General features: G+C 42.1%; 1 long non-coding RNA gene across 1 annotated transcript; it reads right to left on the bottom strand.

Moving 5' to 3' along the window:
* Positions 1-6: 6 nt before the first annotated feature.
* LOC112551883 lies at positions 7-9,435 on the bottom strand. The gene is made up of 6 exons (XR_003096221.1): positions 5,912-9,435; positions 4,707-4,798; positions 3,491-3,623; positions 1,965-2,150; positions 1,501-1,644; positions 7-150 (listed from the first exon to the last, which is right to left on the bottom strand). It is a non-coding gene; the product is annotated as an uncharacterized LOC112551883 (long non-coding RNA).
* Between the last annotated feature and the right edge of the window lie 973 nt (positions 9,436-10,408).

Genomic DNA, 10,408 nt, shown 5'->3' with positions numbered 1-10,408 from the left:
CTGAACCGCCACCCAGAATATCCTACATCCTGGGCACAGTTGTCATATTCATGATCAATGATGCATACAGTGTAGCCATCGTCTCTGTCATAGGTAGTGAAATGTTGGCCATTCTGATCCCCAAATTCTTCTGTGCCTCTGAATGCATCTCTTGAACAGAACAAATGCATTCATTGGCATTTCAAAAAGATGTTAATCACCAATGAGAACACAGGTGCAAATTATTTTGCTTCATTTTTCTTAAAAAGCCATGGTGACCTACAAACACTAGGGCCCAATTTTGTATTCCATGTATGCTTGGAAATCCCAGGGAAATGAGTGGAAGTTTTGGGTTCACAAGGAATGAGAGTTGGAGGCTTTTCTTAAAGACAAGACCATAATCAGAGATGTTCTCCTATGTTTTGTTTTGTGTGAGGATGGCAGGCTAAAAAAACACCGTCATCCAGGTACTGTAGACTTGTTAGGGGAGGTTACTGCTCTGGTACCATATCCTACAGGAGGGGCTTCGGTTAAGCAGCAGTCATTACTTCCCTTTATTAATTTGTAAAAAACCAGATGTACAAAACCCAAGTCACCAAAGTAGAAGTGGGAGAAGGGGAAAGCATGGTCTTTTTTGTCTCCAGTTTTTTAATGTACTTCTTTGTTACTAGTTCTACAGCCCTCTACCACTCCCTTAAGTGCCTGTTCTCTTTTATATACGGAATCAAACACAAGCCATTGTTTTATCTGGTATTTACTTTAGGCTGTGTTTTATTTCTTTCCCAGACCTGATGAAGGGCACTTTGTGCCAAAAGTTTATCTAACATCTTCCCCAGCTCTGCAGTTGGTTCATTAAAACAGTGGTTGGCAACCTTTAAAGATTGTGGACTGGAGTGACCCAGTTTGGGTTAGAGGCAGGGCAGGTAGGTAGGAGCACTACTCCCCCCTCCCTGCACTAGTGCTTTTCCCTGTGGTGGCAGGGGTCAGAGACTACTGAAGGCCTAGCCCCTCACCCCCCAACCGCTGAATGCTGCCAAAGCCCCACATCTGTGGGCCAAATGTGGCCATAGGTTGCCACCCATTCACTGAAAGATACCATCAAAACAATTTTGCTTCTTGCACTGAAGACCATGGCAGTCTTTCATGTATTTCACTAGTGCAGCAGGCCAGAGGGGCATGTGGGGGTATCCCCATTCAGAGCTTTCTACTACCTTAAATATTTCCTTTCCCTGCCACCCCCCCCAAACTCCCCCTCCCCAAAAACAGAATTCAAAACAAGATGGTTCATTTCTGAGTGACTTGGCTGAATCCTGGTGTGTGTCCATTTTGAGGCAGGGGCAGAGAATGGACTTGGGAACTATTAGTTTGCTCATTGAGAAGTGTAATACATGTGTAAAAGTTGGAAGTTGGTCAAATAATAGGGGAGAAAATAGTTTAATGCTCTGTTATCTGTCAGAAACTTTTTAAGGCCCCTTTAGGGTATATTTAACTCAACACTCTCAACAAGCCTAAGCCACATACCTGTTTCCATCTATACCTGACCTCGGTGATTCTCAGCCACGGTGATATGAGATCCTTTTGAGGGTGCCATGGGATACCAGACAATATTACTATTAGGCCTTGCACAGCTTGTCTAGGACTACTTGTCTCCCTTTCTAGGATTATCTGTATTTATGGACAATAGAGAGCACGAAGTGAGTACAGAAACAAAACTGTAGGATTGCTGTTGTTGGACTTTCTGTGCTTGAGACTCATGTAAATTCTAAGCATACTGCAAAAGGAGATGGGCTAGGAGGTGAAGAGAGGTGCTGGGAGATCAGCACAGCTTCCAAAGGTGGGCTGGACTGCAACTGGTACTCAAGCTTAGGAGTTTATCATACTCATAATTGGCAGGTGTGTGCTTTTGAAAACCGTGCTGTAGCTCCGAAACAAGGTAGACGTAAGTTTAAATCATTAAAAGCACTTTGATTTCCTGGGGCACTTACCTACATTTCCTGTGAAGTTTCCTGGAGAAATTTGGTACAATTCACTTTCATTGCCAATTGTGAAAGTAGCATATAGTGCATAGGCATGCTCTTCTTTGCAGTTCTTCATGTCCACTCATAGCTAGCATGTTTTGCCTGCCTGCCGGCTCAGGGTATAAATATTGTCAAGTCCTAGCCAGTGTTCATCTGGGAGAAATAGTTCATATCAGTGATGATGTCTGTGCATTTTCCTTTCTATATAATTAGGGCATCTTTATACTATACAAGGGAGGGCATCTTATACCACTAATATAGCATCTAAACAGCTTCCAGTAATGTGGAATGTGATTAACATATCCTAATTAAATTATGAGCAGAGACATAATAACCATGTTAGTTTGAAGTCAGGCAGAAAGCAGGGTAAAGAGAGATGCATCTTTGGATTAACAATAATAATGAATCCAGCTGATTTATGTCTATAAGGTGCATCTCAACATTTTGCCTAATTATATTATTCAAAGGTAGCAATGTACTGTCAGTATGCTAACAAGAACACAATATAAAGTTTGAGGAGCCCAGTAGTGGGAGTCCTGGCTTCCGCTGCAGAACAACCTAATACAACAAGCTAACAGAACCACTTGGTGCATACCTAGTTAGACCTTGCATGTTTGTATATAGTTAGTAAACACAGTTCCTGAGCCCCAAATTGCATATGTGGCTGGGGAAGTGTTTTTCTTATCATTCTAATAGTGTCTAGAGAATAAAGACACATTAAAAAAGGATTCAAAGAAATTCCTCCCTTACCCCAAACCTAGGTGGCTCGTCAAACTATAAGAGTTAGCTCATGCTGATGTCTATAGTCAATGGCACACAGGGGAATGACGTGGCTAGTAGCCACTTTTGGTTCCTCAGTTTGATGACCCGGTAAACACCTACTGATGAGCTGACCAAAGGCAGATGTTAGCATAAGTCCAAAGCAAGGCTTAAACTCATATTTCTGGCTCTGAGGCAAAATATCTTAATCACTCTACCCCACACACACTTGTTCTCCCTAAAAATACACAAGCCAGTAGGGTATTCTACAGTGGGCATGTCTACATGAGATGCTACATCACCATAGCAACAAGCCATGGTATAGCTCGTCATTACAGTGATGTAGTATCAGCAGACACAAACCATGATGCCGTCGCTACTGCGTGGTAAGGTCAGAAACAACCTGTGCAGTGCCAGGACTGCACAGTGCTGGTGATTACTGCATGGTCAGGCACACATGTAGACATGTCCAGTGAATCACAACTTGGGATACTGAAATAAAAGATGGGAGTGTGCAAAGACCTCACCTGAGGTGAAATTTAAGGGTCCTCCCAAGGGAAATACTTGATATTTGGTGATAATTTATGCATCCAAAGGCAGAAAAGTCACTTCTGTACCTACAATGTAGGCCGACCTTAAAAACTATAACTTATGTTAGACATTAGATTTTTTAGGCTTAACTTTAAGACTTAGTTTTAAATGCAGTTTCTGGCAACAGCAGTCTTTTTACTTACACTCAACATGTCCAAATCCTCTTTTATAGCTTCGCCAGGCCTTCATAAAATTCACTGGCTGACCATCCTCACCCTTCCCATCGTGCCTCTGAAAAACAGTCCATCCTCCATCTTCACACTTTTCACAGAAAGCCTACAAAGCAAAGGCTGCAGCTGAGGTAACTTTGTTGCAGATTACACAGCACTTAATATATATGTATATACATTTTTAATGTGCTTTGCAAACCCTATTAGAAATAGAGGAATCAACCCTGCACTCATTTGCCTGATAATTCTACCCAGCCAGGAGCTAGCATAATTCAACTCAAGGTTTACATTGACAGGATGCTAGAACAAAAGCTTTTTAAAACATCCTGTAACAAAGGTTTGCCATGTCATCTAGCCAGCAAACTTTGGGCTTATCTAGTTTTTTCCTCCCTCTTTTCCTGTTTTCTTTTCGAGGAAGAAATGAGCAGTCACAGGATGTAGATTTTTGCAGAGCTTGGTTATATTAGGTACAGTTGAGACCAAATGCAGCCTTGAGCAATAATAAATAAGAAACAGCAAATGCAAAAAAAAAATGCGCCTATTCAGTGAAAAAGAGCTTCTCATCATGAACAACTTTGTGCTTCAGGCTGCACTAAACCCAGCCCTGTGCTCGTCAACCCTAATCTGTTTGTAACTGTTTAAATTTCGTCAAAAGGCCTTTGCCAAGCAAAATGTGCATTTTCCATTCTCTTTAGTTTAGTGTTTTGCCACTAAATTATACCAATGCCCATGCTCTACTAAAATTGAATGAGAAATCTTCCCATAGAAAACTCTGAAATGTTAACATTTATTTTTATGTAGAATCAGAAAAAAGTTAAAGTACTGAACTTGCTTAGAAGTGGTGAAACATTTCATTCTAAACAACATTTTCCTGTTGTGGTGCATATAACAGGTCTGCTGTCCCCATTCTCTATAAGGATTTTTCAACAGGATAGGTTAGATAGTTGTGACAGTGGCTATCGAAGGACATAAAAAAGAAGTGGATGGTCTGGACTGAGAATGTGAGTATGAAGTGATTTTCAGAAGAACAGACTTCCCCATCGGGTGTCTGTCTCTAAAGTGCCCAATTATTATGGCAGCTAAGCATTCCATCAATGCCTAACTACAAGATGGTACCTGTCTATTATATGTATAGCTCCAACAGTATAGTACGTGTGAAACAGCAGAAATGCTAGAAATAACAACTTACCTTAAATGGTTTGGCAGTTTTTTCTGGTTTTATCAGATAAACACCACTTTCAGCATTCATATTTTTTGCAAATATTTCTGTACAGTCACCTCCTTTAGTTAAAAGAAAGAATTACAGTTCTGAATTTCAGACAGGAGAAGAGGGTGCATCACACTAACATTTTTATTAGAGCTGGTCAAATGTTTTTCACTGAAAATTTTCTTCAGTATATGTAATATGGCTTTTGAGCTGAATGGAAATGTTTATGTTCAAAAATCCGTTTTTGTCAAATAAAAAGGAAGGTTTCCTAGACAATCTGAACCTTTTTTATTTTCAGCATTTTTGGCTTTTCATGAAAAAGCACAGAGTACATTTTTAAAAAAGGAAAAAATGTTTAGGTTTATCAAAATTCTCACAGGAAAACAAATTGTTTCCTGAGCAGCTTTGTTGTTTAATCTCTTTTCACCGAAAGCATTTTTTGACTTACAGGATCTAAACACATGTTTAGGACTTCAGGATCTAAACACAACAGGATTAGTGAACAAAGTAGGTACAGTATATATGATCTGGAACCTTAGGTATATTCAGTACAAATGATGCAACAAAAAGTGTGTGCACATACACATATATTCATTAAAGATATGCGTTTCTCTCCTTTTTGTAAGCTACGTGTATATTATCTGCATTACACTTAACTATTATAATGGCTGGGATAAACTGAGAAGTTTTAGCTGTCAGAACTAAAGTTTAAATATTCTGACCAAAGTTTTCTAATCAGAATACCTACAATTTGAGAATTCAGCTAAAACTGAATGTTATGCTATTCTGAAATTCAGACTGTTTATCCTACGCACCTAAATTTTAGCCAACCATTTTTAACGTTAGTTTACATTTCTTACATTTCAAGTCTACAAAAAAAATCTAGCTTTTGAAATTTACTCCAGTTGCGAGTAACCAGGCATGGTAACCTCCTATTAATTTCAATAAGCTTTGGATGAGGTCATTGCTACACACAGCTGTCCCAACAATGGGTACTTTAGTACATAATTTATTCATGATCCATACCATAAAAACAAAAACCTTACCCTATGTTTTGCAAAGTTTACATTCCAAAATGTATTGTTAAATTATTGTATTTAATTTGATAAATTAGTATCACTTTGTAAATGATAAACATTTTCATTAACAAAAGATTAGTGGCAAAAAGATGTATTCAGATGTCATACCTTGAACAGTCTCTTGAGTCACCTTCTGCAAAGTAATTGTATAGTGTTCATTTTAGTCAAACCTAAACACAAGCACTACAGTACTTAACTCATAGATGCTGTTTCATTCATTCAACAGCAAAACAGATTAAAATTAAATGAGTCCCTCCCTTTAAACTGGATTTCTAAGAGGACAAGGGAAAAGCTGTATAAATGAAGCATTCACCAATCAAGTTTAATACATCAGATACTTTTATTTCATATCTTCTTGGTGAGGCCTTCATTTCCCTCTGGTGGAGTCTGGGCAAACACAGATTCATGAGTTGGCTAACATGGCTGACTCTTTTAGTTTTAGGCAACAAAGGTTCATGCTTTAAAGTCCAGAGGTCCCAGGTTAGACTGGTACTGCCAGGAAGCCAGCCAGGGAACATCTATATCATTGCCTATGTGGCTGTATCATTTGCATATGAACTTCTACATGAGACCTAGTTACCCTTCAAGCAGGCTAAGCTGAATGGGTGCAAATTATGTATTTTTCTTGATATAGAGAACAGCTATTTTGTTCTGGCACTGGACTGGGCATCTGGAAGGCTGATTTCTCTTTACAGCTGTGCCACTTATAAACAAGTCATATTGCCTCTCAGTGCTTTACAATTCCCCAGTTGCACGATAGGAACTATAACTTGTATCCATCCTTGTGAAGCCATTTAAAATCTATCAATGAAAAGTGTGAGTTAAACTAAGTACTAACCATTATTCTGTTTTATTTTATTATTAGGTCTTGCCAACATTGAAAGGCAGAAAATAAGTCAGCAAAATTACCATTTTTCATTAATTTGTTCCAACAAGCAAATGCTTTTTTCTTATGTTTATATTAAAAGTCATATTCAATCTTACCTTGGCACTTGCTTGCTGAAACTACAGGCTTAATAAGAGCATTACAATGCTGTTGCATTGACAAGGGAGATTCATTTTCTTTACTAAAACAGAAAGTTTTCAAGAAAGACGTTCAGACTTAATTCCTTGGCTGAGTTGACAAGAATAAGGATAGTGGTCTCTTTACTGCCATTCTTTGGCATTCTGTGGCAAAATGTATAAAATGATTAATCAGCCTCCTTAAAAACAAAATCTTGTTTATATTGCACAAGGAGCACAGCATTTAGAAAAGCTGCAGACTGTTTAAAAACAACAGTCTACAGTCTATTTTACCTAAAACTAGAAAGATCTGACTGTAGAAAACCCCAGTGTGTATCTGTGCCTTGTTCTAGTTCCCCCAAATTGCCCCCTCTTGAAAGCGAATTATTTTTAAACTGACCATGCTTTTCTGTGTGCTCAAGTTCTAGTGTGTCAGCCCCTGTCATCAAAATCAGTTCTTTTGGTTGGTTAGAACTGGAGGTAAAATCATCAAAGTAAGTCTAGTATTGTCTTAGCAACTCTTTGTGTTCGTTGCTTATTTTGGGTGGCTTATTTTTAATAGGATCTTAGGAAAGTAGGGCTAGAAATGACCTCACAGCATCATCTAATCCAGCCCCCTGCTCAAGGCAGGATCATCCCTGACTAAAACCATCCCAGAGAGATGTAATTATATATCTACTTTGGTTAGTCTGTAAAGTGCAAATCTACCCTGCCTTCTGCTACCCATTCCAGCCAAGCATCTCCCAGCCTGCCTTGAACATTTCCAGCGATGGAGATTCCACGACTTCTAGGGGTATCAATAGGACACCTATAGAAGTATGTTTGACCACCTTCCCTAATAGTCAGAAAGTCCCTCCTAATCTCCAACCTGAATTTCCTCTGCTGCACTTTGAGGCCATTGCTTATAGTCCTTTCCCTTTGACCACAGAGAAAAGCCCTTCTCCAGCCTCTTTATATATTTTGATTGCCCTGTATTAACCTAAATATACAGTATGTAGTCCAACAGAAAGCACTCCAAAAACATGCCAGGTCAAAAACAGTTCATAAATTACCACAGAACTGCTACAAATACATGCCAAGTGAAGTTATAAAACTTAGGAGCTCTGCAGTATTGGAAACATAAGCATCGCGTGCACCCATAAAAATAGTCTGCAACTCAAGCGTATCACACACGCAGGCCTCCTGTCCATGCACTTCTGCCCTCACTCTGCCCAAAGCATCCCATTAACAAGAACCAGGAAAACAGGTGATGTGAGAATAGAGAAAAACAACTGCTACTCAAGGACAAGTCTGAGGGAACAATGAGTCTTGCTGTGTGATCTGATGAGTGGTTTAGGACACTGCTAGGATTGACAAGCTATGGAACTGGGTCCCCATAAGAGTCCTAAGTGTTCCCAAAGGACAGGGAAGATGGTTGTCAGATGGACAGGGGAAGGTGAGATTAAAACTTTAACCCCTTCCACAAATCTCTTCTTTCCCTGCCCATGCTCCCCTCACATCTCCAGTCCTGAACAACTCTATGTGGGGAATGTGAGTGGTTTCTCCACTATTTTTTAAATATTGTGCGTTACCTTACCAGCAGGGCCAGATTAACACATAGGCAAACTAGGCACATGCCTCAGGCCCTAAGCGAAGAAGAGGCCCACCTGTGCTTATTTTACATGCTATAATTACTGAGTGAAAAAGTAGGGGTCCATGAATTTGTTTGCCATGGGGTCACTAAAGGGTTAATGGCCCTGCTTACATGCATGATTTTTATACAGATCTGACTTCAAGGGGTTAAATTCTTTGCATACACACACTTGCTAGGAGTCAGGCATAGGTCATAAGTAGCATGTGTCAAGTAGCCTTGTCTGGCTTGAATAGACAGCTGACATTTAAATTGGTCTACATCAGGGGTGGGCAAAATATGGCCCGTGGGCCAGATGGGGTCCGCCAGGCAATTCCATCTGCCTTGCGGGGACCTTCCATAAGCCCTCTGCAAGCCCTGGTCCTGGGCTGCCCCTCTGCAAGCCGGTGCCTCCACACAGGAGGTGCAGCTCAGGTGGTTAAGCAACCACCCCCCTGACCCCAGCCTGGCCTGACCTGCCCCAGCCCTGAGCCATGGGCACTGCCTGGCAGAGCTTGTGCCTGGCTGCTCTGTGGCTGTTCCCAGCCTGCCTGCCTGCAAGAGCAAGAATTCAGGTACAGGCCCCATCAGGGTCTCCCACCGGGGGAGAGGGATGGGAGAGCAGGGAGCCATGTGCTATGGAGCCAGGCTGGGCGGGCCCCACACACTGTAGGAGTTGCATGCTATGGGGCCGAGTCAGGCTAGCCCCACACCCCACATGCTGCCACCATGTGCAGCCAGGGATTTTGGTGGGAGTGCTATGGGGCCTGCACCTTGCCACCATGTGTGGCCGGAGACTTGGGCAGGAGTACTTTGGGCTGGGTGAGCCTGGCTCCATGTGCTGCCACCACCTGTGGCCGGGGTGGGAGCATGGGGAGCTGTGCGCTATGGATCTGGGTGAGGCTGGCTCTGCTCGTTGCCACCACATGCAGATCCAGGGCCTGGCACGCTCCAGGGAGTCTGAGGACCCCCTGCACACCCCCACCCCACCGCCCAAACACACCCATGCTCACTTCCACCCCCAACCCCAACACACCCACACCCTCCCACAGCCCCCCACCCACACCATACCACCAAACACACCCTCCCACCCATTCCCACTCCCAATCTTTCCATAGCCCCCACCCTGACCACATACCCAACATCTACACCCTTCCACATCCACCCCCCACTCTCCCCAACATACCCCACCCAGCATACCCATACCACACCCCCCACATACAACCACTCCCCAACCACCCCCATGCATCCCCTTACCCGCCCCCTCCACCCCACAATGTACACGAGTAAGACTTTATCTTGAGCTATTATACAGTCACCTCTAAATACACTATGCAAACACACATAAATCTGGACAATTTTTTTAAAAATAAAATTAAAATAAGTTATAGTAGATGTTTGATTTTTTTTTAGTATATGATTTTTTTCCCCCCTGATTTCAAGATGGCAACACCCTCTCTCCCAAAAGAAGTACTTCTGGGACAAAGAGAGGGACTTCCGGTGGCAAAGGTCAGAGGTTAGGGGGTGGGACTTTGGTTCCAAGTTGGTGACCAGGGGGCAGGGCTCCCATCAAGGGGTGGGGCTACCCATGCGGCTCTCAACAGCTCACCAAATCTTGGTAAGCGGCCCTCCAGCTAAAATAATTGTCTACCCCTTGTCTACATGCTCAAAAATGGCTTTACTAATGAAGGTGGCCAAACCAGTGCATTTTATTCTACTAAGTGGTCTGGTAACCACATAACAGATCGACTGTCAGGGGACTTCAATCACCAGACAAATGAGGTCGTAAAAATGAAGGCATCTCACCAGGCATTTTAACCAACAATTTTAGTGAGAGAGAAGAAACTAAATGTAGGAAGTTGCCTGCAGGAGCAGGACACTCCATGATTTGTAGGCAAAGCCATGATAAGCAGGAAGAGAATCTGAGTGGGCCCTGATCCACACCCAAAGACCAGTTCAGTAGGTGAGGAAACCGAAGTAGGGAAATAGGTAGG

Source organism: Alligator sinensis, unplaced genomic scaffold (assembly GCF_000455745.1).
Source record: "Alligator sinensis unplaced genomic scaffold, ASM45574v1 scaffold600_1, whole genome shotgun sequence".
Classification (NCBI taxonomy): domain Eukaryota; kingdom Metazoa; phylum Chordata; order Crocodylia; family Alligatoridae; genus Alligator; species Alligator sinensis.
This window is presented reverse-complemented; position numbering and strand designations above follow the sequence as displayed.